This window comes from Rhinolophus hipposideros, assembly GCF_964194185.1.
Source record: "Rhinolophus hipposideros genome assembly, chromosome: 9".
Lineage (NCBI taxonomy): Eukaryota > Metazoa > Chordata > Mammalia > Chiroptera > Rhinolophidae > Rhinolophus > Rhinolophus hipposideros.
In genome coordinates this window covers 49,282,353-49,309,956 of record NC_138055.1, presented here as the reverse complement: position 1 = coordinate 49,309,956, position 27,604 = coordinate 49,282,353, and the positions used below count along the sequence as shown (strand labels likewise).

The 27,604-nt window shown below is 36.8% G+C and overlaps 1 protein-coding gene across 6 annotated transcripts in view; it reads right to left on the bottom strand.

Annotated features, from left to right (window-relative positions):
• Window positions 1–27,604, bottom strand: part of PCED1B (PC-esterase domain containing 1B) — a 286,638-nt gene that overhangs the window by 89,603 nt on the left and 169,431 nt on the right. For all 6 annotated transcript variants that reach the window (XM_081058552.1, XM_081058548.1, XM_081058549.1 and 3 more), the window contains one exon: window positions 14,409–14,485. The gene's annotated coding sequence lies outside the window, so the exon portion shown is untranslated. The remainder of the gene's footprint in view (window positions 1–14,408; window positions 14,486–27,604) is intronic.

Here is a 27,604-nt window from a genome sequence, read left to right as displayed (position 1 = left end):
GTGGTTTCCTTCCCAGTGTTTAAAGAATAAGATTTTTTTCTCTCATTTTTTTCACAGCTTTATTGAGGTATAATTCACACAGCATTCAATTTCTCTATTTAAGACATATGATTTAGTGGGTTTTAGTATATTCACAGATATGTGAAACTCTCCCTACAATTTTAGAATATTTTCATCACTTAAAGAGGAAACCTTGCACCCTTTTACTATCTCCCCTTCCAGGACTCCATATTCTCTAGCTCTAAGCCACTATTAATCTAATTTCTGTCTTTATAGAGTTGCCTATTATGGGCATTTCATATAGATGGAATCCTAACATGTGGTCTTTGTGGCTTGTTTCTTTGATTTAGCATAATTTTTCAAGGTTCATCCATGTTGCAGCATGTATGATGACTTCATTACTTTTTATAACCACATAATAGTCCACTGTGTAGATATACCACTCATCAATTGATGGACATTTGGATTGTTTCCACCTTTTGGCTATTATAAATAATGCTGCTGTAAATGTTCATATGCAAGCTTTCATGTGAAGAAATACATTTTCATTTTTATTGGGTGTATACCTAGGAGTAAAATAACCAAGCCATATGGTAACTCTATGTTTAAACGTTTGAGGAACTGCCAGGGTGCTTTCCAAAGTGGTTGCACCATTTTACATCCCATCAGAAGTGTATGAGGGTTCCAATTTCTCTACATCTTTGCCAACACTTGTTATTATCTGACATTTTTACTCTAGCCATCCTAGTGGGTATGAAGTAGTATCTTATCATAGTTTTGACTTGCCTTTCTGTTACTGTGTTTGCCTGAAAATAAGACCCTAGCTGGGCAATCAGCTCTAACACATCTTTTGGAGCAAAAATTAATATAAGACCTGGTCCTATTTTACTATAAGACTGGGTCATATAATATGATATGATATAATATAATATAATATAATAAATACCCGGTCTTATTTTACTATAATATAAGACAGTCTTATATAATTATATATATAATATAAGACACAGTCTTATAATATAAAAGACTATGTCTTATATAATACTTTAATATATAATATATAATATATAATATATAATATATAATATATAATTATATAAGACACTGTCTTATATAATTATATATTACATTATATAAGACTGTGTCTTATATATATTAATTATATATATTAATCTTTGCTCCAAAAGACGCATTAGAGCTGATTGTCTGGCTAGGTCTTATTTTCGGAGAAGCACGGTATGACTGACTATTGATGTTGAGCATTTTTTTTTTCATGTGCTTATTGGTCATCTGTATATCTTCCTTGGAGAAATAGCTATTCAGATCTTTTGCCTATTTTGTAACTGGACTGTCTTTTTATTATTGAGTTGTTAGAGTTCTTTATGTATTCTGGACACAAGTCCCTTATCAGACATACGCTGTGCAAATATTTTCTCCCATTCTGTGGGTTGTCTTTTCACTTTCTTGGTGGTGTCCTTTGATGTACAAAAGTGTTTAGTTTTGATGAAGTCCAATTTATCTATATTTTCTTGTATTGCTTGTGCTTTTGGTTCTATATCTAAGAATCCATTGCCAAATACAAGAACACAAAATTTTAACCCTATATTTTCTTCTAAGAGTTTTATAGTTTTAGCGTTTTAATTTAGCCCTCTGATACATTTTGAATTAATTTTTATATATGGTGGTAGGTAAGGGTCCAACTTCATTCCTTTTCATATGACTATCCAGTTGTCCCAGTACCATTTGTTGAAAAAATTATTTTTTCTGAATAGTCTTGGTAACTTTGTCAAAAATAAGTTGACCACAGAACATTGGTTTACATGTAGACTCTCAATTCAATTCCATTGATCTGTTTGTCTATCCTTATACCAGTGTCAGTACTGTTGTTTTTTAAAGAATAAAATTTTACAAACCTTGATGGTTGACACATCCAGGACCTCATGACTCCAATATTTTCAATTAATGATTAACTAGCATTTAGATTGGCAAATAATTTGGCTCAAATGATCCAACTACCTATTAAAACCTAATATATACATATATATATATATACACATATATATCTATACCTATATCTATATATATATGTATATATATCAGTAATAAAATTTTATAAAGTTGCCTGCTATTTACTATGTTTAAGATAGAATTTATATAACAAAAGCAAGTCAAATTTTCTTATCTAATTTTTGAAAATTGAATTCACAAAATAAATTATACAATTTTGGAACTGGAGAAAAACTTGGGCATTATCTAGGCCAATCTATGTGTTTTGTTTTTGTTTTTACAGATTAATAAGCAGTCCTCCACACTTTTCATAATGATGCCATCTTTTCCCAAACTGTGACCTAAAAAGTATTTCCTCCATTAAATTTGTTTGTACACTAGAAATAACTCAGGTGTTTTGATAGACTCTATACCTCTCTAAAGGGAACAAACAATTATTTGTGTGTAGAGAGTTTATCAACGTCTCTTTTGTAGTCAACACTCATCACATAAAGAATATGTCAGCAAATATTTACATGACAGACTTCTGTATTTATCTTCTGAATACTTGGCACCATATAGACCCAAGGAAAATGTTACTAGTAAAGGTCATTTTAAAAATAGAGACATATTGAGAAAATAACTGTTATATTTTGAAACAAAACACTAAATAAGTAAGCTAATAGAAATAAATCATGGAATGATTGATTCAGTAATATTTTCTTGTTCTGTATACTTATGTATTTACATTTTTCATTAGTCTATTTAATGCAGACTTCTAGCGTGTTAATTTAAAGGGACATGGTTTTACTGATGTTGAACAAAAGCTCAAGTGCTCTGCTATGGACTGAATTGCATACTCCTAAAATTCATATGTTGAAGCACTACCCCCCAATGTGACTATATTTGGAGATGGGTGTCTGTGAGAAGTGATAAGGGTTAAATAAGGTTCACATACTTAATTTGCTAAATTTTTTATGTTTTTTCTTTTTGAAAAAGATATCAACTCTGAAATAATTCAATCAAAAAGTATAGTCTTAATTTACCAAACCTTCTTCCCACCTGTATCTTCAGCCTATGTTGTTAAACCTTGTACTGTGGACAGTAGGAAACATGAAAGCAGCATCTCTTAAAAACTTGCTGTGTCTTGGCATAAAATGATCTTGATGGAACAGCATATGCTGGCATTATCTAGCTCTTAAAGGCTTACCCTGAGGTCTGTCCCTTGATGGTAGTCCCTGATAATAGTAGCTTCCATTCCTGCTCTCCTCATAGCTGGAGGACTTGGTAGCAGCAACCTTAAGCCTTCTGAGATAAGAATGTTTGTTTTTTCTTGAGAAAGTTCTACAGGTCAAGTGATAGCAGGAGCAGCAGGAGCCAGGCTCTGCTAACCCAGGGTAACCTCACTTTGAGCTAGAATGTGCATATGTGCAATGAGGCAGACAGATCTGTTCTCAGGGGTAATGTTCTCTGTCTCTGGCCTGGTGTGCTAAGGCGACAAGCCGGAGTGTGGAGAAAGCTGCATTTCCAGTTTTGTTTTTTTTTAAGTATTCAACTTTTTTTTTTTTTTTTTAATTTATTGGGGAAGGGAAACAGGACTTTATTGGGGAACAGTGTGTACTTCCAGGACTTTTTTCCAAGTCAAGTTGCTGTCCTTTCAATCTTAGTTGTGGAGGGTTGCTGTTCAACTTCAAGTTTTTGTCATTTCAATCTTAGTTGTGGAGGGCGCAGCTCAGCTCCAGGTCCAGTTGCCGTTTCTAGTTGTAGGACGTGCAGCCCACCATCCTTTGTGGAGTCGAACCGGCAACCTTGTGGTTGAGAGGATGTGCTCGAACCATCTGAGCCATCCGGGAGGCAGCTCAGCTCAAGGTGCCATGTTCAATCTTAGTTGCAGGGAGCGCTGCCCACCATCCCTTGTGGGATTCGAGGAATTGAACTGGCAACCTTGTGGTTGAGAGCCCACTGGCCCATGTGGGAATCGAACCGGCAACCTTCAGAGTTAGGAGCATGGAGCTCCAACCGCCTGAGCAGGGCCGGCCCTGCACTTCCAGTTTTGATGGGACAGATTGTAATTAGCTGAAAAGGCAGTGCCTATATCTCACATGTGTCTGCTTTTAAGTCATAAGCTTGTTGGCAGAGGGTCTCAGTTTGAAACTAAGTTTCATCACTTAATCTATCTGGGCCTTAGTTTCCTCATGTGTCATTGGGGAGATTAGTATCTAGCTCTCAGGTTTGTTATGAAGATAAAATAGTAAAAGATAAGCCTCCGATATAGTGGTGCATACTCCAGAAAGTCTGCTGAATCTGATTTGGATTGCTGTTCTCTCTACGTAAGTGTGCCTCTCTGTTTATTATGGCTGTGTATTCCTTCCTACTCCCAGAAAATCTTTAGAAAAGTCCCAAATGGAGTTTTTCCCTTACACACACACACACACACACACACACACACACACACACACACACACACGCGCGCATACACACAGACACACAATGGAATATTACTTGGCCATAAAAAATGAAATCTTGCCATTTGTGAAAACATGAATGGACCTAGAGGACGTTATGTGAAAGGAAATAAGTTATACAGAGACAAATACCATATGATTTCACTTATATGTGGAATCTACAAAACAAAACAAACAGAACAGAAACAGACTCATAGACATAGACAACAAACTGATGGCGTGTGTGTGGAGGGATGGGCAAAAGAGGTAAAAGGAATGAAGAAGTCCAAACTTCCAGTTATAAAATAAGTCATGGGCATATGAAATACCGCATAAGGGATATAGTCAATAATATTGTAGTAACTATGTATGGTGACAGATGGTTACTATACTTATCATGGTAATCACTGCATAAAGTATGTAAGTGTCTAATCATTATGGTGTACACCTCCAATTAATATAATATTGTATGTCAACTATAATTTAAAAAAAATTTTTTCAGAGAGAAAGGGAAAGGAGCTTCCATTTGGTTTTTCACCCAGCAGGGCAGTAGGATGTGCCAGAGCAGATCAAAGGTTAGCTCTTGCAAGCCCATGAAGTGTGCTGCAGTTTGAGACTCTACTGTAGAAATGGAACTTTCATTTCATTGTTGAAGGGAGAGGCTCTTGAACGTCTCAATGGTCCCTGGAGCCCAAGGGAGAATTGGGAGTCTTTTAAAGTGCCTAATAGAAAGGCAAATATTATGTCTGTTATGAATATTTGCAAATAATGTGACTTTGCAAAGTTTTTGTTAAAGGCTAACAACATTGGAAGTAATTATGGTGAAATAACGTACCTTGGAAGTGACAGTCCTATGAAGAAAACACAAATTTCTATTTGCTAAAGTCCAACACATATATTATGATCAAAATCACAAATAAACCTTTAGCTGAAATCAGTTTTGTTAAATAAAAACAGCAGCGATTACTTCATTTCCTGCACTAACACCACAGAATATGGGGGATGCATTTTCCTCCAAGAAGAAACCTAATGAAGTACAGTGAAATTTTCCCAGAGACTCTTATTGAAATAGATATTACTTAAAAAAATTTTTTTTTCTATTGCACAGCTTCCACACAATCAAGAGTGTGTATTTGAAAGGCATTAGGAAATGTGGCTACTTTTCAGTGGATTGTAGCTTCCTGAAGCAAGTTTGGCAAAAGTGTCCCTTGTATAATAGGTTGCTCTGAAGAATTTCAGGTTTTTGCTGTGCTTGGTGCAGTGCTGGCCATATAACAAGTGTTAAATAAAATAATAGCAAAATGTGACATGGAAAGGCTGAGTTTCTCATTCTTACTGCTAAACCCACATACCAGATGGTTATACACACCCGTAATCAAGTGTGGGCTGGGGGGCTGGCATGGCAGCTCTGAGTCAGGCTGGCTGCCTTCTCTCTCCCTCTTGTGGAAGAGCTTCACAACCTCCAGTTATTAGGAAAGGTGCTGGTGCTTTTGAGAGCTCACAGAGCCTTGGATGGGTCCAGGAAATGCATGAATGACACCGATTTCCCACAACTATGTGCAAAATGACATCTTATCGGCTCCCTTTACCACTGAGAAGGGCCTTTCTAATATAATTTGTAAATAAATGAGGACCTCAGCTGGAACATGTATAGTTGGTTGTTTATGGGACCTTTTGAAGTATTAGCTGTTAAAAAAAAATAGAACAGAAAACCAACTCTACCTTGAGGACATTAGGCTGAGTGAAACGAATGAGTCACAAAAGGACAAATACTGGATGATTTCCCTTATATCAGGTATCTCAAATAGTCAAATTCATGGAGACAGCAAGCAGAAGAGTGGTTGCCAGAGAGGCTTGGGAAGGGGGGAATGGGAAATTATTGTTTAATGGGTGCAGTTTCAGTTCTACAAGAGGAAAGAGCTCTGTGGATGGATGGTAGTGATGGCAGCACAACAATGTGAGTATACTTAATACCCCCAAAGTGTACATTTAAAACTAGTTAAGATGGTAAATGTTAGACTTACATATATTTCACCACACTACATATAAAGCTACACATATAATAAACATAGAAATAAAAATCTAATGAGCACTTATTTCTGCTGAGGGTCAGTGAAAACCATGAAGATGTTCCTCCTATCATAAAAAGAGAGCAGATGCATTTTGAAGCATTTTAAAAACGGTCTTCCCTTTCATATAGGTGTTGATTCCCTCTAGAGCGGTAGTGAGGTCATCCAAGGCAGGCTGATGCCTTGTATCCTTGTGACTCTGTGTCCTTGTGACTCATAACATGAGGTTCACAGTGTCCCTGGACTTACGACAACCTGAATGTTAAATATACTCTTCAGTTCTACCAAAAATGAATTAAAAAAAAAAATCAAGACTGCCTCTAAAGCAGCTGAATTCAGTGGGAGCAGAAATGTATCTCTCTTTGGAATTTGAAGTTATATAAGTCAAACTTCAAAGACCAGCAGCACATTCTTTCATGCTGCATATGGTTTTTGAACTGAAGAGCTCAAACGGTTGGTGCTCTGACCACATAGTTCCTTGCATCGGTAGCCTGGGAAATCAAACTTCATGTTGGTCCAACCTCTGCTAAGTGCCCGTTGGTTATTGACTCAGTTGAGAAGAGCCTGATCAATAATTACCTGAAAGAAAACAGTAGTTTGATCTAAAAACAAGCTCGTGTTTTCGTGATCAAAGCAGCTTCTCAGGGAGCCTCAGGCCCTTTCATTGATTATGTTCCTTTCTATATGGTGACTCAGAGGGCTCCTGAAACATTTCTCACACGATGTTCAGCGTAAGACAGCTTCTTTTGCACTTACGGTCTCTACCATGCAATAAACAAGGGTGTCATGGGGTGTCTTTGTGTGTCTCAAAGGTTTTTGTCTCCCCAACAATATTCTAAGTTCCTTGTGCAGCAGAGATATCATATTTTGTTAGTAAATGTGGGCTGGACCCTATGTTGAACACATTGTCCTTCTCAACCACAAACTGTTACTGAACACCTGGGTGAGAAGTACTTGTAAGTCATAACTAAGTGGTTCACCGAATGACTGTTTATTGAATAAAAATTTCTTTATTGGAGTGGGTTTTATTTTAACCACTGTACTTTCCTTTTCATTGAAAACAATGTCTGCAAAACTCACAAATACACTCTCAACCCAAGGTTTTTGGTTTTAATCTCAAAGTGGGGACAAAAAAGGGATTGTTGGCTGTCCTCTAGGTTAGTCATTTCCACTACAGATTGACAATGCATTTATCCCCCTTCGTTCATCTACTTCAAAAGAAATTTTTTTTTTTATTGTGGTAAAATACAATAACAAAAATTTACCATCTTAACCCCTATCATTATTATTTTTTACATGGAGAACTATAGTCTTGAGCAATACTCAGGAAAGCCACAAATGTATGTTGAGATGCATTAAACACATCCATTGTGTTGTGCAACCATCACCACCATCCATCCACAGAACTCTTTTCATCTTGTAAAACTGAAATGCTTTACCCACTAAACAATCACTCCTTAACCCCAGCCCCCTGCGATTAGCCCATGGCAACCACAATTCCACTTTTGGTCTCTATAATTTTGACTATTCTAAGTATCTCATATAAGTGAAATCATACAGTATTTGTCTTTTTGTGACTGACTTACTTCACACACATATCATAACGTCTTCAAGGTTAATCCATGTTGTAGCATGTGTCAGAATTTCCTTCCTTTTATATGGCTGAATAATATTCCATTGTACGTATACACCACATTTTGCTTATCCATTCATCTGTTGGTGGACACTTGGGTTGCCTCCATATTTTAGCTATTGTGAATAATGCTGCTATGAACATGAGTGTATGTTCATTTACTTTTTAGCTCAACAAAAGCCTGTAATAATGTTTCATTTAGAGACATGAACATCAAAGGAGGAGAGGGAAAAGCAAGAGGACTCACGAATGGCTTCAGCCACTAGCAAACATCCTACAAGCCATCTGCTTAGGCCAGTTTTAAACGCCATTGCACTGTGTAGAAAAATAAAGTAGAATCTCCATTTTACTAAATTAAAAATCACTGAAGGTTTTGATATACTGCCCAAATCTCATATGTTTTAGAAACATAAAGATGTTTGCTACAAGGGATAATGGAGATAATCAGGTTTGTGATTCCCATTCTTAGTTGCACATCAAAATTACCTGGGCTCTTTAAAAAAAATACTGATTGATATAGATCCCACTCCCAGAGATTCTGATTTAACAGACCTGGGGTGGGCATCAGTATTATTTTTAGGTTTTTCAGATAATTCTAATATGAAGCTAGGGTTGAGAATCACTGATATACCTTAACCACCTTTCTCGTCCATGTAGAGAGAGAAAAGACCAACGATTTGCTGAAAGTTTCACAGAAAATGATACAAGAATGCAAACAGATTTTAAAATCCCAAATCTAGTACTCTAAACTTCTTAAAACTTCCTTTTACATTATTTTTACCTCCAATTCTGTTCTTTAGAAAGCACAAAAGTAAAATATTATCAAGTAGGTGATTTTTTATTCAACCTAGGCTGATTTAAATTGAGATTAAACATGTGCTGGAAAGTTTATTTTAGTTTTCAATATCTGAATCATGATAAAACCCAACGTTGAAAGAATTCTGCCTATTATCAGAAATCTGCCAAGGAAGACAAATAGAGTCTGTGTGAGCCCTGAGATGTCGCACACTTCTAAAATTAAGTACAGTAATCAGAGGCATGAAATTTAAAGAAGAGAAGAAAACAGAAATGAAATAACAGGACTGATTCTAAAGATGATTCCATTCTGTTGTAAAAGTCAAGTAATGGAACATAAGAGGAAATGCAAATGGCTAATAAACATGGAAAAGATCTTCAGCCTCTTCATAGGAAAGTCGGCTGGTGACTCCTTTAGGACACTTGGCACCGGCATTCACCAATCAGAACTTTGGGAATCTTTCATGAATATGAATCAATAATGAAGACTATCAAGACTGATGCCACCCTCCTCCCTCCACTGACTCATAACAAAGAATTAGGGAATTTGGTGTAAGAAAAATTTGCTTTGAGGAGATGAAGCAAGAAAATTAGAACTGCAGGGAATTCATTCGAAGATATGCCCAGGCAGCCCAGCCATTTATAATAATCCACCTTAAGAAATAGTCACAATATTAAGTGATTACTTTCTGTATTAATATAAACTCATCGTTTGAAAGTGACAGAAAATTTCTCAACCTCACTTGAGCTGGAAATAGATGTTTTAAAGTCTCCTGTATTGGAACCAGAGGTGCTAGGGGAGTTGGAGGGGAGAGGAAGATGGGCATGGACAATAACAGCCCAGCGTCACATCCCCTTCACAACCAACAAGCCGAAAACCTTCCTAGTAGCTCCACTTAGAAAAATACTGGAGAAAGATTCAAAGAATCCTCTTTTGAATCATGTGACCGTCTCTGATAACTGGAAGGGGGTTTGTTACAATAAAAAAGAGGAAGGAGTGCTGGGCAGAAAATGACTGGCCACTATAATTCTACATAATGAATATTTGTAAAATATACCTTTATTTTAATTTTCATCATAAGTTAAAAAAAGGTTTAAATAGGTCTTCACAGAAAGAATTCCAATTGATAAAATTGTAACCATTGGAAATTGTCTTATTATTCATATTTTTTTCCTTTATCCTAGTCGTCACAATTTTAGTTATATACTTATTGTATGATCATTTGATTATTGCTTGTCTGTTCAACTGGAATGTAAACTCCATGAGGGCAGGAACCACACGTATTTTTATTCACCATTATTTCCTCAGTACCTAGGACATTCCTGGCATATAGTTTGCACCCAACACATCCTATGAATGATTGAACGAAGAATCAACTCAACCTTGACACTAGATTCAATAGAAGTCAGCACCAGATGATTCCAAAGTTAAATAATCATACATTAAGAAAGACTGACAGAAAGAAAGAGGAAATGAGATGAATGCCTGGAATTAGAAGATCCAACTATTCTCACCATTCATGGCTTGATAGGGAATCTATGGAACATAGAAATAGTAATACCAAAGAATAAGTGTCTGATGAGCTAAACATTAAAAACTTAAGATGGCCATGAAAATAAATAAATAGAGGTTCAAAGTTCTAGCAAATTCTGAAAATTTAAAAGTTTACAGGAAATGTTGACATTTATATGTGAAGGACAGATTTAAGCTTATAAATTTATCATCTACTACTATCTTTCTCTTTGACCCAATTTTGAAATGAAAATATCATAAAGCTAGACACCCAGAAAGATCTCTTCATTGGCCCGTGTTTAATGGAAAAACAGCCTAATGAAAACACACCACAGTAAGTCTTCATGGAACATCAACAGGATCTTGGAACTGCGGTGAAACTACGCGCAATAAAACCAATGTTACCACGGGCTCATTGATACAAACAAGAGTTAGATTCCTGCGCATCTCATCAACGTTGTAACAAAGCGACACTGAAGAAACGATGTTATTCAAGGATCTACTGTACTTGAGTATTTCACTGGGTTGTGCTAACAATTATGGCCTTTCGAAGACTGCACATGTGGTTGCCCTATGTACACTTTAATATAATGCAACTGTTTGAGTTTCTGTTAATTAAACCTGCAGCGTCTCTTGACCAGGACTTCCTGTGCCTGAGCCCAAGGCCCGGCACTACTAGAGTCAGCAGTAGTTACCTGTGGAGGTTTTAGGGACACTTCCTCCCCAGCACATGGTAAATATACGGAGAGACAGGTCTGGGGGAGGAGTTGCCATGCAGAGGAGGCTGAGAAAGCGGAGCTCTGAAGTGTGTATACCTATGGTGGGGAAATGCAGTTTCACTTGGATGACAGGCAGGGCCTGAGAAATGAACAAGGTTGGAGGAAAAAGAAAAGAAACATGCTCTGACAGGATAAATTTATTTTTCCTTTAAACTTTTTCTAGGGAAGGTGGAGAACAGGGAATTGAGACTGTTGGGTGCCCTGTAAGAAGCGGAGCCTTCTGCAGGGTTGGGGGGAGGGGCCTTATGATATTGTGATTTATACTAAATATATATTTGATTTTTGTCCCTAGTCTCTGACACAGAGCTCCTAAAACCCTTGTAAATTCCTAAGTAACAAGAGAACTAGGACTGTCTTTTGTTCCATTGAGGTGACTGTGCGTGCGCTGCTGGATGGGACTGGTTACCAGAAAGACCACGTCAGGATTAGAAGCTGGGAGTTTTCAGCCCCACCCTCCATCCTCCAGAGAGAGGAGAGGGGCTGGAAATGGAGTTTATAACGGATCATGCCTATGTGAGGAAGGCTCCATACAATTCCAGTAGTATGGGGTTCAGAGAGCTTCCAGGTGGGTGAACATGTGGAGATGAGGGGAGAGAGGTGCACTCAGAAAGAGCATGTAAGTCTGAGCCCTTTCCCCATACCTTGCCCTGTGCATCTCTTCCATCTGGCTGTTCCTGAGTCATATCCTTTTATAATAAACTGATACTCTAGTAAGTAAAATGTTTCTCTGGGTTCTGTGAGGTGCCATAGCAAACTAAACAAACCCGAGGAGGGGGTAGTTGCAATTTCTGATCTACAGTAGGGGGTCAGAAGCCTAGCTGTTGACAGGACTTGTGATTGGCATTCGGAATGGAGGAGGGGAGGCAGTCTTGTAGGATGAGTCCTTAACCATGGGATCCGATGCTATCTCCAGGTAGATACTGTCAGAACGAAGTGGAATTGGATACTCAGCAGGCATCAGTGAATTGGTGGGTGGTGTGGAGAACTTTGCCCCCAGTTGGAATTGGTACTAGAATAATCTTAGAACCCCTTTGAGAAAGGAGAAGGGACTCACACAGGGGGGAGGGCCAGTGAGTGACCCCTGTGACTCCCTGGCAGGCAGCTCCATGCCTGTGCTCAGAGGCCGGGATGACAGTCCACCTGCGCACAGGTGAGTACAGAGCCAGCGGTCTGCTGACCATGCGTGAATTCGCCCTACCTTAAACTCCAGTTGAGTGGTCTGGCCAGAGTACTTTCCAGAGTACTCTATGCAACTTGCCCCCCTTGGTTAGGGTACCTTCAACAGAAGGATCACCTCACCGTAAATCATATAATTCCATAAACAAGAAAAAACTATGCAGTAAGGAGAAAAGTGAGGACTTCATCCAATAAAACAGTTCCTGGTTTTAGAAATAGAAAATGGAAAGTACCAATTTTTCTATGTTAGCAATAAAAGGGTCTTTGGGGATTCTTGTGGCAAAGCAGAAAGAGCCCCAGCCCAGGAGTCAAAGCAGCTACCTTCTAACAATGGGTCTGGCACACACAGGCTGGGAGACTTTGGGTGGGTTATTCACTCTATTGTCCTATTTCCCCTTCTGTATAAGGATGAAAGGATTGCTAAGTACTCTTCCAGATAGAATTTACTAACTTTCACATAAGTTTTTCAATTAAAAATGATAATGGCATCATTATTAAGATATTTTTCTACACTTTATGGGAAGATGTAGAAAGTATTTTCCAATATTGATGAGGGAACAAACTAGCTATGAGATAGCACCTGTCACAATCAGTATCAGCTCATGGGTGTCTTCTTTTGAAAGATAACCAGCGCTTTGTCACTCTTTCAATCACTCATGCTCCACTTACTTTACCCTGTGACCTCTTTTCCTCCAGAAGCAATTTTAAAGCTGCTACTTATCAGAACCTTTTTTAAAGGAGGAAATATTTCCCCCACAAAAATCCAATTAGGATTTAGTAAATGACAGTTTGGATAAAGCACTGACAAAATAAATTTTAAAATTCAGTTTTGAGCCATAGGTTCCACCCCCTTTGCATATAATCAATGCATGTACTCATATAGCTACCCTAGTGCCTCTTATTTTCCTTTTTTATTCCCAAGTCTCCATTACCTTCAGCTCTAGGCTCCTCCCACTGATTCCATAGGCACAGCATACACTTTTTCCCCTAAACACCCCGCCTCCACCCTCCAATGTCTGTAGTTTCAGCAGGATAAAGTCTAAGGCCTTCACCCAACCCTATCTGAGAAGCCCAGCTACCATTACTCCCTCACACAGCCTGTGGTCCAGCCGCTGGGGAGATTCTCTATTCTAGGCTCATCCCAGACCCTTCCCACTTTGCTCATCCTCCACACTGACTTGGAACATCACCCCTCCTTCTCTCTGGCAATCTGAATGCTACTGGTCTTTTAAAACCCAGCTGAGATACCCCTTCCTCCATCGAGTTTCCTGTTGCATCTGGCAGAATGCTATCCCTACTCTGTACAGTGCACTGCTCGGCACAGAAAAAGAAATGACCACATTAGATTCAAAGGTATTCTCTTAGGGGGCTGGGAGTTCCTTAGTAAGACTGAGTCCATTTTTAGTCAGCACGAGCTTTAGGTCCTTCTCAAACACAGTCAGGTGACACAGGAATCACAGTACAAAGGTGGCCCCCTCACTAGTCTCAACAGAATAGGACTGGGAGATGTAGGGTGAGCAGTTTCCAGTGAGATGGGGAACCATGGGAAGGGCAGAGGCACCTTCTCTCACCAGGTGAGCTCTTCTGGGTACCATCCATTGTACCTTTCTACTACCTCCACCCTCCAAAAAAAACCACACCTTTTTAGAGTAATTAGAAGAGGATGGGTAAAAGCTGAATTCCCTAAGGCCCTAGAGGAATGGCTACTTGGGTTTTTTTTCTCCAGGGCCTAACACAATTTACCCTGCTCCTCGCCTTAATGGATCAAAGTGACCCACAAAGTGAATCAAATCAACGCAGACAATTCTCTAATTTGGTTTTAATCATCTCCATTTTACAAATAAGAAAACCTTTCACGGCCAAAGGTTAGCTGCCTTTCCCCAAGTCACACAGCCAGTGAGTGGCACAGAGGAGCCCAGTAGCTGTTTCCATTCTTATATTATTTTGTCTTAACTTAGTGAAAGACCTTTAGCTGTACCTTCTTTACTACGAGACCAGAGGAAAGAAACTCACGTGTTTGCAGGACGGAGTCTTCAACAATTTCCTGTCTTCTCATATGATATCTCTAGGATCTCAGCTCCTCTCATTATCTGAAATATGAAAATGGCATAAGTTTAATTATTAATTTTCCATCACCCTTAATGAGGGGATTAACTGCCATGTGAAACAAAAGGAAATAGTCTGACCTTCAGTCTGTCAGGAAGTGATAATTAACTCAAACCTCAAGTCAGTTTAAATGAACAAATGAAAGTGTTTTATAGGATCACTAAATGAAGTCACAAAATGGAGCAATGACAATGAGAAAACAAACATGTGCTAAAAATAAACATGTTTTTGTAATTATGTTCACAGGTGCTCTTCAGGAGTTTCCAAAGTTCCTTTGACTTACCTGTGTCCTAGGGTTTTGAGTGTGGGTGGAAAGAGAGTGTCAGGGCTGTGACTCGCAGAGGGGATGGGGAGGGGGGACTGTGTGCCTGAGGGCGAGAGTCAGTTCAGTCTCATTTGTGGAGGAGTGTCAGGAAAGTAGAGGCTAACTTGGAGACCTATTAATCACAGCTTCAGGACCAACTGGTTGGTTTTTCATTAATTGGTTGATTGGTTTGACCAAAAGTTACTGTGGGAATGATTCATGGAACCATTCTGCCGCACAGCATGTAAACACAGACTTCTAATCTTGAGCTTTGCTATTAAAATGGTCATAAATAGCTGCGAATTACTACTGTTGTGCAACTCATGACTTCATCATGGCTTCTGGCAAAGCAGATGGAAGCCACGTTCCAGGCAAGGCTGCAAGCCCCCTTCTTTCCTTAGCATTTAATGAGTGCAGTGTGGTAGGTGCTACACAAATGACAAAATGGCATCCACATTGCCCTGCTCTATGCCAGAGTAACACATTTTTTAAAAAGCCATCGAGCCTTGAAAGCCTCACACACACTGTTTGATATATAAATATGTAACTGCCCGAAATATGGCAAAATGAGTCACTATTAATAACTCAAAGAGTCATGGGGATTCAGGCAGTCCAAATCCTCTGCCAAAAGTTCAGAATGTTTTCTCAGTGCTTTGATTTCTTTTTTTTTATATACTCTGCTCTTGATTTGCTTCAGTACATTTCCTATTTAGATACTCTACCAAGTATGTGTCAAACTTTATCTGTGACCTTACTAGGACATACCAGCACATACAGGACAAGAGTGGAAGGCCTTTAAAGCTACTGGGGCTTTAAAAATTATGCTTGCCCAACAAATATTTTCCATTTCTCTCAATCATAGCAACCGTCACCTTTGCATATATGCCGAAATCGCTAAACAGAGAGTGAAGAAACTCTCTAAGTTACTTACATTGATAACAATATTGTATTAACTATTTGTTGCACTGCACTATTGCCAGACATAGTACTTCTACATGTCATGGCTGAACCTCACATCAATCCTACAAAGTAGGTGTTGTTCCCATTTCACAAACCAGCGACTCTCAGGGCTGGAATTCAAACTCAAGGCTCTTTAGCTTGAGCCATATGAAACCGCCAGAAGTCAATAATTTCTGACCAATAATGGCAATTTTATGGTTCAACCTACTATTACAATGCATTGGCCCTGAAAGGAAAACTTGAATTCCCTCCAGACATCACAAAGATGACTTACAGACTTGTGATGTTTACAAATGGTACAATGCAGTCCTGGTCAGAGTGGGTGGGGAAAAGGTAAAATAATCGGTTACCTTTGTACTGTTTATTACTATTATTATAAGACAGGATGTGAAACTGCACAAAAACGGTAAAACATCGTAAAAATGAGTTACTATATAGGGGATATAATCTACTTATATCCCCTCATACATTCTATTTTAAAATCTCCACATATAATCATGCTCACCAGACTTTTCCAAGTATTGAAATCATTTCTAATATTTAAAAGCTAATGATGTTAAAATATGATTTTGGTAGACAATGTGTTTTAGTGAGCAGGTAGTCCGTGAGTCTATAATATGGATATATTATGAAGATAATTTGGTAAGAGCAATTTAGTTTCTAGGGAATTACTTGGTAGTCAACAGCATAGTGGTTTTAGATAAAAGCTATTGTCTATAACAAATTATTTCTCTGAGTTTTTTTCTTAGAAATAATGCATAATAAACTCAAATCTTCTTTTTAATTCATAGTTTTTTCCATTTATACAGTTAAAATGGGAAATATTAGGCAGCTAATAATAATTATTGCATTTAATATATGATGGCTACTGAACAGTGGATTGTTAAATGCATAATAATTAGGAAGATTTAGTGTGATAAGTTTGGGTCAAAGTTAAATGATAGAAGGTCAATGAGTCTTAGAATGAGATTTCAATCACGGGAAGAATCTCATTTTACTAAAGGGGAAACAGATACAAGAAAGCCAAATAAATAACAGAGCTATTCGATTCATTGGTAATACTACAGTGACCAGCATTCTGTTCTCAGTGACTAGCATTCAGGCCAACGGTTTCCCCACTAAAATCATAGTTTGGTTCCAAGTAATATTTTGATCTTTTCTAGCTGCATTTCTTTTCCCTGGAGCCATCTGGAACATATAATAAAATATGTGCCTAACAAATTAATATATTAAAGTGAACTCAATATCCTAGGTGATTATATTTAAGATGAGATAACTAGATTCTTCAGATTTATTGAAACAAGATAATTAAGTAACAATCAAAGTCAACTCTTAGTCAAATCACTAAGACTTCTTAGTGATTTAGCACCATAATCTAAAGTGTAATTGGCCTCTCTTGGGGCCAGAAAAGATTTCCTTTCTATCCTACCCTTTCTGGATTCTTTGTTTATCTCTTGTATGAAAGTCATCAAATTTGAGATACTGTTGTCCTGCCTGTGACTCAAGTTTCTGACTCAATATTATGAACAGGAATTTGAACGAACACACAGTTAATGATAGCTTTACCACATTACTTGTAAACCAAACAAAACAACCAAAGGGGAAAAGTACTTCAAATGAAAAAATTCCAAGTACCTTTTTCAGTAACATGATAAACACATACTAGAAGAAGATAAATAAGTATCTGATGGATGGATGGATGATTCAGCTGCTTTCTACATTAACACTGATTCATTCTGTAAAAATTCAAATGTTCAGAAAATAAATTATGCTATTGTACCAGAAAAGACAAGTATATAATATGCTAGAGAACCAAGCATGCTCAAAACATAACTTTCTTTTATTTCCATATATGACATTTGAGTGTTCTAAATATTATTCTTGCCTTTAATGACGTAGACAAGGGAAATAAAATGTTAATGGTAGTCTCTCAAAAAAAGCAGTCCTTTCTGCATGAAAATAATTTTTCTAAAACAATGTGAAGAGTCCTGTATTTGAGAGTTTCTATTTAAATCCCCTCCCTGGACTTAGATCAAATCTGTGAGAATGGCCTCTCTCCCAAGAGAACAGTTAAACATTGCGCAGTGTAGCACTTTGGAGGCGGGGTTTATACACTTAACACCTGCGTTGGTGCAAATGTGCTGTGTGCCTGCTGTGTCTTCCTCAGACAGTCAGTTTTCTGACTGGCATGTGATGGATGTGAGCTTGTGGATTTGCAGGTCAATGATGGGAGTGCTCAGATGAGAGGTGCTGGCTCAGAAAATCCCTTTCAATTGCCTATAATCACAACTTTATGAATACAACGGGGTCATTGCTAAGTCTTCTTTTTCTGGCCTAAGTAAAGGCTTTACTGTTTTCCTCTCTTCCTCGTGCTCTTTAAACAATTCTAGCAGAGCACGTCCAAAGGTTCGTGGAAGTCAAGAAAGAGTGGTAAAGGGAAAAGGAGGGTTTCTGAAAAGGTGATATCTGAATATCAGGCCCCCACATTCTCAAAATATTCATGAGAGGTGGAGAAAGAACATTTGTTCCAATTACATATATGGTGTGTAACCATTCAAATGAATGCTATAGTTGTTAGACACTGTGGTAACGTGCTAAGTATGCAATGATGGTGGAGACATAAGCCCTGTTTTCAAGACATTTACAATTTAGTAGAAGAGTTGATATGGTATGTGTGGAGTGTGGGGGTACAGAGGAAGGTTTATGTGTAACGATAAGTAGCCCTTTTAGGCAGAGGAAGTGGTCAGCTACTGAAGGTACTCTGGGAAGACTCCTCCTAAAATATATTCCAACAGATGCTAAAAATGGTATCATGAACTGTTATTTCTTAGTATCTAATGTTGCCTTCTCACAGCAGTGCTTTTCTAAAATGTTACTGGAAAAGTCAACAAACCAAGTGTTCGCCAGTGTGACAATTTTTCAGATCATTTTCCTCCGAGGAGAGAGAAGGGCCACACCAAATCACTGGGTGTCTAGGGGAGAAGAGAAACCCGTTAGTCAAGAGACTGTTGGTTTCAAGAAATCAAATCTCATTGGAATTGACCCAAATTAAAAAGGGGAGTTAACTGTAAAAATCCCACAGAGGCCCAGCAGCAGTAAACAAAGTCCTGACGGACTTCACAGAGGCTGAAGCTGGGAACTAGAAAGTCAGAAACCCAAGTCGGTTAGTGTTGTTCTGCCTCTGATTCTTTCTCTCATTCTTTGACTCTTTCTCTTTGGACTCTTCTTGCCTTTTTAAGCATGTCTAATGTCTTTTCACTGTAGACTTGGCTTCGTCTGATTATTTATAATTTTGTTCTCAAGCAACCTTGGTTGTACTTGACTTTGGTGTGCACTCTGCCCCCACTGAATGTGAGCTCTTGTAGTCCACAACCACGGATTGTAGTTTCTGCAATTTGGCTCAGATTCTTGAGAGTCTATCTGTTGCCCATGAGTCTGTTCCTGGTCTATTCAGAATGGGGTAAAGTGCACATGGGGTGACGTCAGGGCCTCTTAGGTCTATCCTTCATAGCAGACTGTGAACAGCAGACATTCTCAGAGATAGGAACTGGGGAGGCAGCACAAAGCATGTCAACTACCACCCCAAACCAAACACTTTCTCCTTACAGTGTGGCAGTGGGCAAGCCTTACTTGGAGAGGGGCAGGACCCCATCATCGGAAGAGTAGTTTACTTTCTGTTTAATTGGTACTAGAGGGAGAAAAAAGATGGAGAATCAGAAACAAAATTGTTATCCATGCTCCAAACATGATCCTCCTTGGCTTTGTGTCAGTACTTTGGATAAAATGAGAAGATAGAGCTACATACTGAGGTACTTCTCATTTATTCATTCATTCATTTAATTACCCTTAGTAAGCACCTACTTTGCCTCACTTGTATGCTAGACGCGAAGAGTGTGATATATGCCAAAAGTTTATATTATTAATGGCTTTTTATGGCATGTGTTTGTTGGCTTTCCACTGAATAAAATCTAGATTTCACCAGTGAGAAGTTCCCAAAATACTCTTGGAATCTATTGTACCTAAAAATTTCTAAGAGCAGAGTATTAATAAATTTAGATACATAAACAGTCATCATTTCTGGCTCTGAAAACTAAGTACAGTCCAGTGCCTGAAAAGAAAAACTAAGCAGAAAGACTAAAATAAACATTGCATTTATCAGCCTCCCTTTGTCTTCCCCACCTATGCATGGCTTTAACGTGAGCTTCCAGTTGAGAGAAAACTTACTTTGTTTGCTACAGGTAGATGTTTATGTGTGTTTTGATTTTTAAAAATCTAATGATAAGGAGCTATAAAAAGAAGGACAAAGGTGATCATTTAAGATGTAATTAAACTGTATATGTTGAGGGACGTATTTTCTACAGGCACATTTATCTTTATAGATACATGAGTTGTTTTAGGTACTTTTAGTTGACACAGATTGTCAGAGGATTGAACTAGGCATCAGGGGACTTGAGTTCAGTGTAAGGTGTGTGAATGAGGGCAAGTCCCTTTCCTCCCTTGATCACTACTCCTTTGTTTTTTTTGGTTTATCCATCAAGTTATTAACGGGATCAACTGAGGGCTGATGTTAATGCTCTTTGAAAACTGCAAAATACCATTCAGTGTTTGAATTTGACTGAGTAAATTCAGAACTTTATTAAAATCAATCAATATTATTGCCTGACATCTATACTGAACTTGTCTTACATAAACTTACAATCTATTTTTGATGCTTTTTTTAAAATCCAAATTCCATCTCAAATGTATTTAAACTAGCGTACTTAACTTCCACAGTGACCGTGTTGCAAGTTTATTTTCTAAAAAATTCAGGAAGGAATGGAAAACATTAGAAAGGGTAAGTATATGGATATTTATAAATTACTATTGACTATACAAAACAATAAATGTAATGTGCGTTGTAGTATAAAAGCTATGAATTAAAACGCAAAGCAAGAAAAACACAAAAATCAGAATTGGTAAACAGTTTAAACTGTTTAAGGGTCTAATAATATCGGGAGTGGGAAATACAGTAATTTGTATAAATAAGCCAACGCTGTATGTTGTCATCTTTAGGCTAACAAACAGAATAAGAAATGAATGTATAGTTTGCAAGTTATTAAAATAAAAACATTCCATAATAAAAAATTTGTGAATAATCTAAAAAGGGCAAAAAAGGTGGAAAAAGGTAACATAAAACAAAAGGAAAACAGGAATATAAAAGAAGAGCCTAATAAGAAAATGAAAAATAAAGTGGTAGCTAAAAACCCATTATGGCAGTAATTACATTGAATATAAATGAACTAAATTTGAAGTAAAAGACCATGATTATGAGGCTAAATAAAAAACAACTATGATTTAAAAATAATGAGAAATAAATGTTTAATGTGAAAGAAAAGACAAATATACCATGCAAACACTAACAACAACAAAAAAGCTTGTGTAATTCTATCAATATCAAGCGTGAACTTTAGGGCAAGAAATATTATCGGAGATAAAAAGAGACGGCTCATAATTATAAATGGGTCAATTCAATAGGAAGATATTACCATCCTAAATCTCTACGCACCCAATGGCATTGCTTTAAAATAAACTAAAGAAACAAAATGGACAAAAATAAAGGAAAAATATACAAATCAACAATAACAATGGGAAGCATTAAGATATCTTTCCCAATAGTTGGCAGAACAAGTAAAATATTTAAAAATCAGTAAGGATATAGAAGATATTAACAGCACAGTTAACCAACCTGATTTAACCGCTATGCATATAAAATTGTACCTATTAATGACCAACTCACATTTATTTCAAGTGTACATGGAACATTTATTAAAATCAAAATATTGTAATACAAAGAAAGTCTCAACAATTTCAAAATATTGAAATCTTTCAGAATAACTTCTCTGACCACCATGGAATTAAACTAGAGATCAACAATGAAAATAGGAAAAAAACCCAACTGCCTACAAATTAAACCATACATTCTAAATAATCCATGAGATAAAGAAAAAAACCAAAATTAGAAAGTATTTTAAACTGAATAATTAAAAAATAAATTTTAAAACTTAGGAGAAAAAACTGAAATAATGCTTAGAAGGAAATGTATAGCCTAAAATGCATATATTAGAAAAGAAAAAGTACTGGAACAATTTAAGTGTTGCTTTTAAGAAAGTAGAAAAAGAGAAGCTATTAAACCTAAGAAAATAAATAATAAAGATAAAAGTTGAAATCAAGAAAATAAAAACTGAAAAAAGAAAAAGAAAATAAAAACTGAATATATAGTAGAGAAAATCAATAAACCCAAAGTTTGCTCTTTGAAAAGATTAACAAAATTGATAAAATCCTAATAAGACTCATTCAAAAAAGAAAAAAAACACAAATCAGTAACAACAGCAATTAAACAGAGGCTATCACTATATATTATACAATAAAACTATTCTAAAAACAACTTTATAAAGATAAATTTGACAATTTGGATGAAATGGACAAATTCTTTGAAAAACACAAATTACCAAAGCTGAGAGAACAAGAAAAGAAAATATGAATAGTTCTGTATGTATTAAAAAAATTGAACCCATTATTTACAAGTCTTTCCCAAAGAAAAGCCCAGGCCCAGATTGCTTATCAATGAAATCTCCCAAATAGTTAAGGAAAAATAACACCTGTCTTATATAATTCTTCAAGAAGATAGAAACAGAAGCACAGCTTCCCAGACTTTTATAAAAAATGAAAACAGCATAAACATGATTTAAAAACTCTGACAAGCTTTCTGAGAAAGAAAATTGCAAATCTACCTTTCTCTAATAAACATTATTAAAAAATTCTTAACAAAATATTAGGAAATCAAATCCAGTGATACAGTAAACTGAGAGCAGTTTAATCTGTGTGTGTAAGTGTGATTTAACATTCAAAAATCATAACTCAGTACATCACCTTCACAGAAAAAGGAGTCAAGTCACATGATCATGTCAAATGCAGAAAAAAATATTTGATAAATTCAACATTCACTTGTGATGAAAACTTTTAGCCCACTAAGAATAGAACTTCCTTAATGTGATAAAGAATATCTATGAAATCTCACAGCAAACATCATTCGCAATGGTAGAATATTGAAAATGTCCTCTTAATATTGGGACTGAGTCAAGAATGGCCACTGTAATCATGTCTATTCAACATTGTAACTGGAGGTCCAGCCAGTGCAAAAGGCAAGAGAAAGAAATAAAACTGTTATTTCCAGACAATAAGATTGTGCACCTAAAAAATTTCTAAACAGTCTATATAAATAAATCCTTAGAATTAATAAGAGTATATAGGAATGACACTGGATATAAAATCAACGTACTAAAATTAGTTGCCATAGACTGAATGTTTGTGTCCTGTCCATAATTCATATTTTGAAATCCTAATCCCCAAGGTGATGGCATTAGGAAATAGGGCACTTGGGAGATGATTAATTCATGAGGGTGGAGCTCTCACGAATGGGATTACTGCATCTATAAAAGAAGCTTCAGAGAGATCCATCACCACCATGTAAGAACTCAGTGAAAAGCCACTGTCTATGAATGAGGAAGAGGGTACTCACCAGACACCTAATCTACCGCACCTTGATCTTGGGTTTCCCAGAATCCAGAGCTGTGAGATACAAATTTCTGTTGTTTATAAGTCACCCAGTTTATGGTATTTTGCTATAGCAGCCGGAGCTGACTATGACATGAGTCATATTTGTATATACTGGCAATAAACAATAGAAAATAAAACATATTTACAATAATATCCACTCCTCAAACACCCAGAAATAAATTGAATTAAAGATGTGTAAGACCTTTAACTGAAAATTACAAAATATTATTTAAAAAAAGAACAGCCATACAAATAAAAGTATATATATTGTTATAAATTGAATGATTCAGTATTGTAAAGATGTAATTCTCTCCAAATTAATACATACTTCTGTGCACTCTCAACCAAAATTCAAGCCACAGTTTTGTGTTTTTTTTTAACCAAAAATTTACAGTCAATTCTCCAATTCATATGGGAAGGCAAAAGGCCAAGAATAGTAAAAATATTCTTGAAGAAAAACAAATATGGAAGACCTAACACTATGAAATATTAGAAACTATTATTATAAAGCTGTGGTAATCAAAACCGTGTGGTATCTGTGCAAGAACAGATAACTGTCCAATGGAATAGACCCACACAGATAGAATCACATGATTTATGACATGAGTGACCATACAATGCAGTAGGAAGTGGTCTTGTCAATAAATTGTGCAGGGCCAATTGGATATCTATATGAAAAAAAATGTATATTGACTTCTACCTCACATTATACACAACAATCAATTCCAAGTATGTCTTAGTCCATTTGGACTTCTATAACAAAAATACCGTAAACATTGGTGTCTGGTGAGGGCCTGCTTCTTGCTGTGTCCTCATGTGATGGAGGATGAGGAATCTCTCTGGACCCTGATCTTGTTCATGAGGGTTCTGCCCTTATGAATTAATCATCTCGCAAATACCCCATTTCCTAATAACATCACCTTTGGGGTCAGGATTTCAACATATGAATTTGGAGGGGGGGCACAAACATTCAGACTATAGCAAGAAGGATTGAACAAACACAGTGAGATGTAAAACAATCAAACTTTTAGAGAAAAAGGTCTTCATGACCTTAGAAGCAGGCAATGCTTTTTTAAATAGGAAATAAAAAGGAACAAATGTAAAAGAAAAAAATGTGATATACTAAGTATGTGTATTTATACACACATAATATATATGATTAAAAAAACCCACACAATTCCAGAATATAAAGAACTCCTACAAATCAGTAAGACAAAGACAGCTCAACAGCAAAGTGGGCAAAAGATTCATAAAAGAGGATATGTAAATGGCCAATAAACATATGAAAATTACCCAGGTTTATTACAGTTGTTCCCCATTATCTGTGGATGATATTCCAAGACCCCAGTGGATACCTGAAATCGTGGATAGCACATATATGTACATTTTCTGTTTATGTCTCCCACCCACAATTTTGATGCCTTTCCATCTTAACTAGGCAGTACCACACACTGTTGCCATAATTTTTGCACTCTGAGATGAGACAGCAAAACTAGCTTGAATTTCTTTTTCCTTCTTCACAATTTCACAGATAGAAGATCCATTCTCACGGCATATCTTAGCAACCTCAGCATATGATTTATTATTATTATTATTATTATTATTATTATCATTATTAACTTGAAAGCACCTTTTCACTTCAAGAAAGCACTTTACAGCTTCTCTTCGGCATATCTGAATTGCTAGCATCACTGCTCTTGCGCTTTAGAGACATTATTAAGTAAAACAAGGGTTACCTGAACACAAGCTTTGTGACACTGTGACAGTTAATCTGATAACCAAGATAGCTGCTAAGTGACTATGAAGCGGGGAGCACGTACAGCACAGAGATGCGAGACAAAGGGATGATTCACGCCCCAGCAGGACAGAGTGGATGAACATCGTGAGATTTCATCACACTACTCAGAATGGCTCACAATCTACAAGTTATGCATTGCTTACTTCTGGAATCTTCCATTTACTATTTTCAGACCATAGTTGACAGCAGGTGACTGAAACTGCAGAAAGCAAAACCATAGATGGTGCGGGGGTGGCTACTGTAGTTATCAGGAAAATGCAAATTAAACGCACAATGGAATACCACTACCTACCCACCAAAATTGTTAAGGTAAAAAAGATGGAAAAGATTAGGTGCTGACAAGGATGTGGAGGAATAGGAATGCTCACATACTGCTTTTGAGAGAATAAATTGGTACAACCACTTTAGAAAACTGACAGTTACTAGTAAAGTCGAATATGTGCATAAAATGTGACCCAGCAAATACATTCCTAGGTATACATTCAATAGAAACGTGTAATATGTTCTTCAAAATACATGTATTAAAATGTTCATGGCAACGTGTAATAGACAAAGTACGTGGTACTTGTAATAGACAAAAATTGGAAAACTACCCACATGAACATCAACAACAAAATTACTAAATAAATTGCGCTATAGTCACACAGTAGAATACTATATAGCAGTGACGATGAGCTACAACTACATGAAAAAATATAGATGAATCGCTCAAGAATAAAGTTGAGCAATAGAAGCCAGACACAAAGAGTATATATTTCAATTACAGAAAGTATAAAAATAGACAGAACTAATCTATGTGGTTAGAAGTCAGGAGGCATAACATTTTTGGGTGGTTACCGTTGGGAAGTTAGTGACTGGAAGGGAACATGGGATCTTTGGAGTGCTCGTAAATGCTCTGTTCCTTGATTGGGGTGACATTGCCCTTATTCTGCTATCCTCTTCTGTGCAGGCTACATATTTTTGTCTCATGACTGTCTTTGGTGGAAATTTTTTTTTCATCAGAATGGTTAGACAGAACTCAATTGATGTTTATGTAATTGTTCAGTTTTCTTTTAATATATATATATATATACATATACATATATATATGTATATATATATATATATATATATATATATATATATATATATATATATATATATATTTATCATTATGTTTTATTGAGGTTCTGCAAAATGCCTGCTTCTCAGAACTGGCGTTTCTCGCCAGGGGGCTCCGCAGCTTTTTGATGTCTCTTTCTGATAAGAGTTCTGTGTTCTTTGTCCATCTGCTTCCCTTCTGCCTGATCACTGTCTACCTTATTTATGATGTTGTTCTGCGTTTGAATTCTCTGATATTGTACTGATGAAGGAAGAGGGAGAGATTGTCTTTAATAGAAAGAGTAATTTTCCGATTGGGGCAGAATCCTGATGACACTGTATTTTTTGTGTAACTTAAATATTTCACTGATTAACTGCTTGGCATTTTCTGCCCAGGAATGACAGTGCCACATCCAGCCATCCTGAATATGTGGTCTTATTGGCAGACACACCTCTTTTGTGGCAATGGATTTGTCATGCTATAATAGCTTGATACCACTAAACATTAAACTCAACAATTTATGGACTCTTCTCAATTATTCCCCACTCAACAAACATGTATGATTATAAATGTGGCTTTCCAAAGCTTTCTGATAGGCAGAGAATATGACTAGGTCGATATCACCTTCTGATCCACTTGATTTTCACTTTAAATTGATAGATATGTATTTTGGTTTATATTATAAATCATTCTACATGCATCAAGTTAGCTCTGGGACACTAAAAACATCAAGTTTCTGGACCTGCTGGTCCAGACCTGCCGGTCCAGAAACTTGGTCCGTTGAAACTTGGTCCAAGCTGGTCCGTTGATGTTATCAAGGTGACCCTGTCTGGAGAGCCCACCATTCAGCTTTCCCCCAGATATAACAAACAAACAAACAAACAAATAAAAACAGGCACATTTTGTTGTGAAAATAGAACTAAGATTCCCAGTGCCTTCCCAGCAAAGGAGATTTAGAGAAGAGGAATTTAAATGTCCAGTAGTTTTAATAAATATAATTGAGTCAATGAAACATTCTACTTTGAGATAATGTGGACAACTGCCATAATAGCATATTTTCTTTCCATCATCCTGCTGTTTCTGTATAGTAGGAAATGTCAGTGAGAAGACTCATCCTCCAGCAACTTGTTCAGATTTGCACCTGACCTCTTCTGCACAACAGCTTGCAAGGAAACCTTCCTTGGTTTCCCACATTGCATTTCTATCACAATGCAAGAGGCAAGCACCAGGCAAGCACTTATTTCCCTGAAAATAAGACCTAGCCGGATCATCAGCTATAATGCGTCTTTTGGAGCAAAAATTAATTAAAATTAAAATAAGACCCGGTCTTATTTTTCTATAATATAAGACCTGGTAAAATATAA